Raw genomic sequence first — 8501 nt, 5'->3', positions numbered from 1 at the left:
GGGAAACTCCAGGGGGCAGGGCTGGAGCTGGAGGGAGAGAGAGGAGAGCAGCATGGCTGGCCCTGGAGAAGGAAGCAGAGAGAACCTGCCGGAGGCCTGAGGAGGACAGGCCCGATCGGGGACAGCCCAGGACAGGAGCCAGGAGGAGCCCTGTGCCGGGGGGAATCACCCGAGAAGGACAGGCCGGAGCTGGACCCAGGATCACGGCTGCCCGGAGCTGCCTGGGGCTGTGAGTACTGGGGCTGGTGACTCTGCACTGGAAATAAGGAGGGAGGCTGTTAGATAGTTAAGTGGGGAGGTGGTCGCTCTGTGTGGCTTTGCAGAGAGCGGCAGAAGAGGCACCGGAGGGGTTTGCTGGGGAGAGTTCACTGGCGCCGAAGACGACCAGGAGCACCCAAGACTCACCACCGGACTGGAACTAAGCTCAGGCCTCCTGAACTTTGTGTGCAGACACATTGCTTAGTGTCTGCCCCTCCAGACTGTGCTACCACTGGGTCCGTGGGGCCTTGTTTTGAATGCAGCCCTGTTTTACTGCTCCCCCTATATTTCTCCTTGTTGTTTTTCTCCTCCCAGCCCTCTGTAAATAAATATCTCCCTTTGTTATGTCCATTGTACTTTTCCTGTGGGTGTGTGTGTTCACTCTGGGGGGTTTGGAACAGGTGCCCCTGGGGTGGAAGGGATTTCTCCTGCTGCATTCCTGCGCGCGCTGTCTCTTGGCCAGAGCTGCCTGCAGAGCAGACTCCATCTTGGCTACGAGGGCGCTAAAGTTACATCTATTTTACTGTCTCTTTACCTTTTGGGGTGTTACCAATATGTGAGACTCCCTGTCTTTTAACAATCAAAAATAAAGTGAGATGAAAACTTACAGAGGGTGGGGGTCTCTATCTATATACTATAACAACTACTGTTTTGGCTTACTTAGAGTTAATTAATGTTTAAGAAATTTTATACAAAGTATTTCTTTGAGCAGGCTTCACACAGACACAGCTGGTGGCTTGCAGGTTAGAGGCTAAATCTTGGGAATCACATTTACTTCTAATATAAACCTTCAGTTATAAAGTATCAATTAACAATAAATCATTTTTAACAATAAATTATTTTTATTATTTTTCATATAAAACATGTTTAATATTAAACCTTCTTTAATATCCCTACACCTGAAGGACTAGCTCAGCGTGTGATGAGTGACTGGGATGTATGTGGGGGCCGGACTGTGGGTTGGGGTGTCCAGGAGGACCCAAGGGAAGGGACTAGGGGGATTAGGGATAGAGGAGGGTGGGGTTACCAAGGTGCATTGTGGGAATGTGGGATTTAGAGAGCCCAGAGTGGATGGGTGGGGGTGGGTTGGAGGACCCCACAGTGGCTGAAAAGGGGAACCCGGCAGGTTGGGGGCAGCAGAGATTGGAGATGAGGAACCTCACACCCTGGGGATGGACTGGGGCAGTGGGGGGATGGGAAAGTGGGGCCCAGCCGTGGAGAAATGGGCTGGAGGCAATTAGGGGCGGGTCACTGAGGGGGGGTGGGGCGAGAGGAGGGCGGGGTCGGGGCGCTGAGGGACAGGGTGGGGGAGGGGACGCTGGCGGTGGAGGGATCCCCACAGGTGGGGGTGGGGCTGGCGGGAGGGTCACAGCAGAGGATGGAGGGACATGGGGGGGCAGGTTGGGGGGCTTGAAGGGGCTGTCGGGGCCCTACAGAGGGAGAGGAGGGGGCGGGGCTGGGAGGGGTGAAGCCCTTTCACTCCGCGCTGCCTCCCCTGTGCCTCCCCCCACCCGGATCCCACGGGCCCGGGGCAGGGGCTGGGCCTGGCGCCTGGAACTGGGGGTCTGAGCCCCCGGCCCCCCCGCGCGGAGCCGCCAATCACCGTCCCCCCTGCCCCCGAGCTCGCGCCCCCGCCTCCGGCACCGCCCCTGGCCGCGAGCGGGATTCGAATCCCAACGGCCGCAGCGCGCGCCCGGGGGTCGGGGCGGGGGAACCGGGGCCTCCCTCCACGCGCCGAGTCTCTGTCCCGCGCTCTCTCCGCCAATCAGGGAGCAGGGAGGGGCGCGGCGAAGTGACGAGTTACGGCCACTCCTCCAATAGAGGCCACGTGTGTTTGACAGAGAGAGAGAGAGAGAGAGAGAACTACGCTTCCCAGAGTGCACTGGGAGGGGGCGCGTTGCCTGAGCAACCTCCGCATCACTTCCGCTCTGAGACGAGCCAGGAACTACAACTCCCAGCCTGCCCCGGGGCGCCTCCGTCCTCTCCAGCCCAGGTGAGGGCGGGTCCCTGGGTCAACCTGACACCCCCCCAAACGCAACTCCTCACCCCCGCCCCGCCCCCCAGAGAGCCCCGGCCCCGCCCCCCCGTGCAGGGTGTGACGCTGCCCCGTGCAGGAACGTGCTGCGCCGCTTCGCCCCTTTCACCCCCCGGCACAAAGCAGTTGGTCGGGGCGGGGCCGGGTCTGGCTCTGTGCGGGGGCTGGATCCCTGTGCCCGCCCCGCGGGGATGTTCCCGGCGCCCCTTGTAACCCCCCCCCCGGCTGGGTGTGAGCGGGTCTGGGTGGGTCCGACGGGCCCAGGCACCGGCCGCGTGTCACCCCCCGACTCCTGCTGCCGCCGGCCCCGCCCCTCCCCGGGGGAGCCCGGCTCTAAACACCCGCTGCAGGGACAGCGTCACCCCCAGACAGACCCGCCCCTGGCTGGAATGAGTCCTGCTCTTTCCCCAGCCCCCCCCCCCCAGCCCCGCTGTGCCTGCCCCCAAAGCCCTGCCCCTGCTCCTTCCCCCATCCCCCCCTGCTGTGCCCGCCCCCAAAGCCCTGCCCCGCCCCGCCCCGCCCCTTCCCCCGAGGTCCTGCCCCCCCGCTGTGTCCACCCCCCAAAGCCCTACCCCCGGACCCCCTTCCTCCAAAGCCCTTCCCCACCCCCCCGAGGCCCTGCCCTCACTCTGTCCCTAACCCCGAGGTTCCCCCCTCACATCGCCTGTTCCCCCTAATCCCCGCCCCTTTCCCTGAAGTTCTGCCCCACCCCACCCCTTCCCGCAAGGCACCACCCTCCCATTGCCCCTTTTCCCCAGCACCCCACCTCACTCTGCCCCTTCCCCCGAGTCCCCACTCCCACATTGCCCCCCCAATACACCCCTCCCCTGCACTCTTTCCCCAAGGACCCACCCCCACATGGCCCCTTCCCCCGAGTTCCCGCCCTTGAGATTCCCTTTCTCCCTAAGAGCCTGCCCCCGCACCACCCCCGAGACCCTGCGCCTGCACCACCCCTTCCCCCTGGGACCCCGCCCTCACACTGCCCTGAGACCCCACCCCTGCACCACCTGTTCCCTCTAATCCCTGCCCCTGCATCGCTCCTTCCTCCGAGAGCCCACCCACATGCTTCCCCTTTCCCCCAAGAGCCCACCCTCACAGCGCCTCTTTCCCCAATGCCACACTGCCCCTTTCCCCCTGGGTCCCCGCCCCCACACTGCCCCTTCCCCTTATGACCCCACCCCTGCACCGCCCCTTCCCCATGGGACCCAGCCCCTGCACCGCCCCTTCCCCCTGGGACCCCACCCTCACATTGCCCCTAGACCCCACCCCTGCACCACCTGTTCCCTCTAATCCCTGCCCCTGTATCGCCCCTTCCCCCGAGAGCCCACCCACATGCTTCCTCTTTCCCCCGAGAGCCCACCCTCACAGCGCCTCTTCCCCCAATGCCACACTGCCCATTTCCCCCTGGGTCTCCGCCCCCACACTGCCCCTTCCCCTTATGACCCCACCCCTGCACCACCCATTCACCCGAGACCCCGCCCTCGTATTGCCCCAAGACCCCACCCTCCCACTGCTCCTTCTCCTGAGACACTGCCCCCGCACCACCCAGTAGCAGGCCAGACCCCGGCAGGGGAGGGGGAGAAACATGCTGTGCTCTGCCACAGACTTCCCGAATGTCCTTGGGCACATCACTCAGCCTCTCTGGGCCTCAGTTCTCCCGTCCAGGAAATGGGGCTGGTGGCGCTTCCCGCCCTCGCACGAGCTGGGACGAGAACTACCCTGTGAATTAGGAAGATGCTCCCAGTCCCCCAGCTCTCACCTCTAGACCCCCCTCTGCTCCCAGAGCCAGGGATAGAACCCAGAGGTCCTACCACCCAGCCCCCTCCCTGCTCTGACCACTAGACCCCACTCCCCTTTTAGGCTCACTGCCTTTTCTATCCACCCAGCCCACCTGTCCATCCCTTTGCTGCAGGTTTCTGGGGTGTCACCCCTGCTCTACACTCCCCCAGTGCAGCCCAAGGCTTTTCCTTCCCCCAACCACACATCCTCTCCCTCCTCGTGCTGGATCGTCTGCTTGGCCCCCCACCATCTCTTGGGGTGTGCTGTGTGGTGTGGCTGGGGATTGTGCAATGGCCCAGCACCAGGCAACGCAGAACGTAAACCACAGGCCCTGCCCTGCCCCACCGGAGCTGCCTTCCAGGTGCATCGGAGCCCAGCGCCCTGCACCTTGGCACTCCTGCCCCACAAGGGGTGAGCTGCAGTCCCCACCATGCTCTGCAGAGGGGAGAAGGGTCAAGCCAACCAGCCCATTTAGGATGGGGGAATCAACACCCGTTTTTCTGCACAGCCACTGACCATCAGCGGGATTCCTCCTCCCTCCTGTGCCTCAGTGCAACTAAATCTCTGTACCTAGACAGCCGGTCCATCCGCTGCACCCCAGTCCCCCGTACCTAAGCCTCCCTGCCAAAGCCCTGCACCTGGCTCCATAGAATTAAGTCTCACATCTCGCTGGGAACTCAACTTCTTGTGCCCAGAGAGTCTCAGTCCCCTCAGTAGATGACCTGAGTCTGAGAAACACAGTGTCCGGCTTCTCTAAAGAAGTACTTGGAGAGATTTTTCCAGTGTGACTATGTGGCCTAACAGATGAGGCGTCTGATTTCAGCTTAGGTGATTGAGGGTTTGAGTCCCTTTGTGGTTATGCTTGTGTGGTTTTACCTTTGGGCTGAAAGTCCTGTTTCCTTCAGGGCTGGAACTTCTTCTTGGCCGCTCTGCTCTGCCAGCTCGGGCTGGGGGACGGGGGTGCTGTGTAGGGCACCAAAATGTCTAGGGACAACCCTGAATAGATCATTTTTCCACAGGGACCAATGGCTGTTAGAATAGAGATATTCAGGCTGCCTGTACAGGCCTAGACTTTAAGGACTTAGGTGTATTTTTATCACTTAGCTAGTGACAGGGGTATAAAACAAAGACCCAAAATCCCAGTCTGCCTGTGTCTGGGCCTTCTCCCCCTCGGAGAGTCTGAGCCTTGTTTGTAGGCTAAAGCCTTTGGCTAAGCAGCAGGGGCAGCCATAAGCTGGGAAGCGAACGGTCCCATCCTCACCTCCCAAACCCGTCACACTGAACAAGGTGGGGTTGGGCTGTTAGGAAGACGATCCTGTCCCGATAGTGCCCATCACCACCAGATAACGAAACAGATCTTAAGGGAGCATCCGGTCTGGCACGAAATCCCTTCTCAATGGTTGTGGTTGTGAAACCCTCATTTCTGTAGGGTTTATCTTTCTGGCCCCCACTTTTCTATTGTCAATCTGTCTGGTTCTTTAATTGTTTCTGGCTGCTGCCAAATTAATTTTGCTAGGTGTAAGTTAATTAGGGGAGTGGGATGTAATTGGTTAGAGAATTCTGTTACAATAGGTTAGAATTGGTTAGTTACAATGATTGGTTAAGGTCTAGCTGAGAATATTACTGTGTAAACTGGGGTCAGACAGGAAGTGGAAGAGGAAATTGGAATCATGCTAACGGGGGGGATGGGAATAGGGAACAGGGACACAGACAAGGCTCTGCGGTGTCAGAGCTGGGAACGGGGACGTGGGGTAAACACTCTGCAGTGTCAGAGCTCATAGACTCATAGATTTTAAGGTCAGAAGGGACCATTATGATCGTCCAGTCCGACCTCCTGCACAACACAGGCCACAGACTCTCACCCACCCACTCCTGTAACAAACCCCTGGCCTATGTCTGAGCTAGCGAAGTCCTCAACTCATTGTTTAAAGACTTCAAGGTGCAGAGAATCCTCCAGCAAGTGACCCGTGCCCCACGCTGCAGAGGAAGGTGAAAACCCCCCAGGGTCTCTGCCAACCTGCCCTGGAGGAAAATTCCTTCCTGACCACAAATATGGGGATCAGCTAAACCCTGAGCATGTGGGCAGGACTCACCCGCCAGCATCCAGGAAAGAATTGTCTGTAGGGATGTGGGGTAAACGCTCTGCGGTGTCAGAGCTGGGAAGGGAACAACGTGGAACAGACTCTGTGGGTGTATAGAGATAAGCCCCACTGGTGTGAAGGGCTTTGAAATCTGCTTGCTTGGAAACTAACCCCAATAAACATCCCTTTGTCTGCGCTTCCGACTTCTGGCCTTTTGCTGCTTGCTGTCTGCGTGACAAGAGCCAGGGAAGTGGGCAGGGGAAGGGAAAGCCCTCTAACAATGGCTCCTTGCTCCTCTCCCTCCAGGCTCAGGGGTCAAGGTTGGGCAGGACTCCAGGCTCTGCTTGAGGGATCCTGGCACAGGGGCTGGGGCAGAGAAAGGATTGTAGATTCTCACCTGCACTCTGGAGAGGAGGTAACAAGTGAAGGGGGCATTATTAACTCTTCCCCTCCTCAGTGTCCCCAGGGCTGGAATTCTACATTCCACAGAGCCAAATAAGAGGGTGAAGCCATTTGGTTAATGAAAACCAGTGCTCCAGGTGAGGCTCGAACTCACAACCTCAGCATAGCTCCTCTCAGCACTGCCCTATAAGTACTGTGCACTAACCAATTGTGCCACTGGAACACCTGTTAATTATCATTCTCCGAGACCCCTAGGTTGATACAGGCAAGGAATGACCCCCAAAACATTCTCAGTGGGGCTGAGAGCAGGTAGCGACAAGTGTTGTACTCGGTGGGGTGGATTCTTCTTAAGGGTTCCAGGCACCATTTGACCCTTTTCTTCGTCGCTGTGTAATAACAGAGCTGGTTAAGACTCAATGGAGAGTCTTGCTGCAGAACAACAGAGCTGAAATCACTGAGAACCAGCTCTAAGCATTAGTCCTGCTTTGGGACAGTGTCTCTCATGCAGAAACTGCCGAGTCTGCACTAGCAGTGAGGCTCCCTCACTAACACCCACCTCAGCCCCCCACACCTGCCCCATCCCTGGGTCCCCCATTTTCCCATCTTCCGCACGGTGCCTCCCTCTGTCTGTGGGGCCCCTCCCCCACCCATCCCACCTCCCCGTCCCATGGGCCCACCCCCTCGTCCTCCCCCCCATCCTCAGTGCCCTGCCCCTGACCTCCTCCTCCCCCCGTCCTCACTGCCCCTCCCCCAACCTCCTCCTCCCCCCCTGCCCTCAGCACCCCCCCGACATCCTCCTCCCCCCCCCCCCCGTCCTCAGCACCTCTCCCTCAATTGCCTCCAACCCATTTCTCCATTGCTGGGCCCCACTTTCCCATCCCCCCACTCCCCCAGTCCATCCCCAGGGTGTGAGGTTCCTCATTTCCAATCTCTGCTACCCCCCAACCTGCCAGGTTCCCCTTTTCAGCCACTTTGGGGTCGTCCAACCCGCCTCCACCCATCCACTCTGGGCTCTCTAAATCCCACATTCCCACAATGCACCCTGGTAACCCCACCCTCCTCTCCCCCTAATCTCCCTAGTCCCTTCCCTTGGGTCCTCCTGGACACCCCAACCCACAGTGTGAAATTATTTATGAGTGTTTTAAAATTTCAGTGATCTGCATTTTTCTCCTCCAGTGCGTTTCTGCCCATGGAAAAAGAAGAGAGATCACACGTCAGTACCTTTGTAAGTAAAAGCAACCTGGAAACAAACCAACTGTCTCCAGAGTGTGTAGTTTGTGTTTCTTTTGTTGCAGTTGATGTGTGCACAGCATGCACGGTGTGTGTGTGTGTGTATGTGTGCAGTGGACAGGGGCATGGTGTGTGTGTCTATGTGCAGTGTGTGTGGTGGACAGTGGCACTGTGTGTATGTGTGTGCAGGGCCGGTGCAAGGAAGTTTCGCACCCTAGGCAAAACTTCCACCTTGCGCCCCCCACCCCCACCCCTGCATCAGCTCCCCCCCCTCCGCGGCAGCTCCCCCGCTGGGGAGCCGTGCAGCACCTCCCCACCCCAGCTCACCTCTGCTCCGCATCCTCCCTGAGCACGCCGCCCCCACTCTAATTCTCCTCCCAGGCTTGCGGCGCCAAACAGCTGATTGGCGCTGCAAGCCTGGGAGGCAGGAGAAGTGGAGCAGCTCAGGGAGGAACCGCTGTAAAAAAAAAATTGGGGGCACCGCTTTTTGGTGCCCCCAAATCTTGGCGCCCAGGGCACCCGCCTAGTTCGCCTTAATGTGTGGTGGACAGTGGCACTCTGTGTGTGTGTGAGAGTGTGTATGTGCACTGTGTGTGGTGGACAGTGGCACTCTGTGTCTGTGTGTGTGTGTGCGTGTCTGTGTGTGTCTGTGTGTGTGTGGACAGTGGCACTGTGTGTGTGTGTGTGTGTGTGTGTGTGTGTGTGCAGTGTGTGTG

The 8501-nt window shown here is 58.9% G+C and overlaps 1 non-coding gene across 1 annotated transcript; it reads right to left on the bottom strand.

The window, feature by feature from the left end:
• Nucleotides 1–6684: 6684 nt before the first annotated feature.
• TRNAI-UAU lies at nucleotides 6685–6778 on the bottom strand. The gene is made up of 2 exons: nucleotides 6741–6778; nucleotides 6685–6720 (listed from the first exon to the last, which is right to left on the bottom strand). It is a non-coding gene; the product is annotated as a tRNA-Ile (tRNA).
• Between the last annotated feature and the right edge of the window lie 1723 nt (nucleotides 6779–8501).

This window comes from Mauremys mutica, unplaced genomic scaffold, assembly GCF_020497125.1.
Source record: "Mauremys mutica isolate MM-2020 ecotype Southern unplaced genomic scaffold, ASM2049712v1 Super-Scaffold_100186, whole genome shotgun sequence".
Taxonomy (NCBI): domain Eukaryota; kingdom Metazoa; phylum Chordata; order Testudines; family Geoemydidae; genus Mauremys; species Mauremys mutica.
The sequence above is the reverse complement of the archived record's forward strand: the minus strand, read 5'-3'. Positions and strand labels throughout refer to the sequence as shown.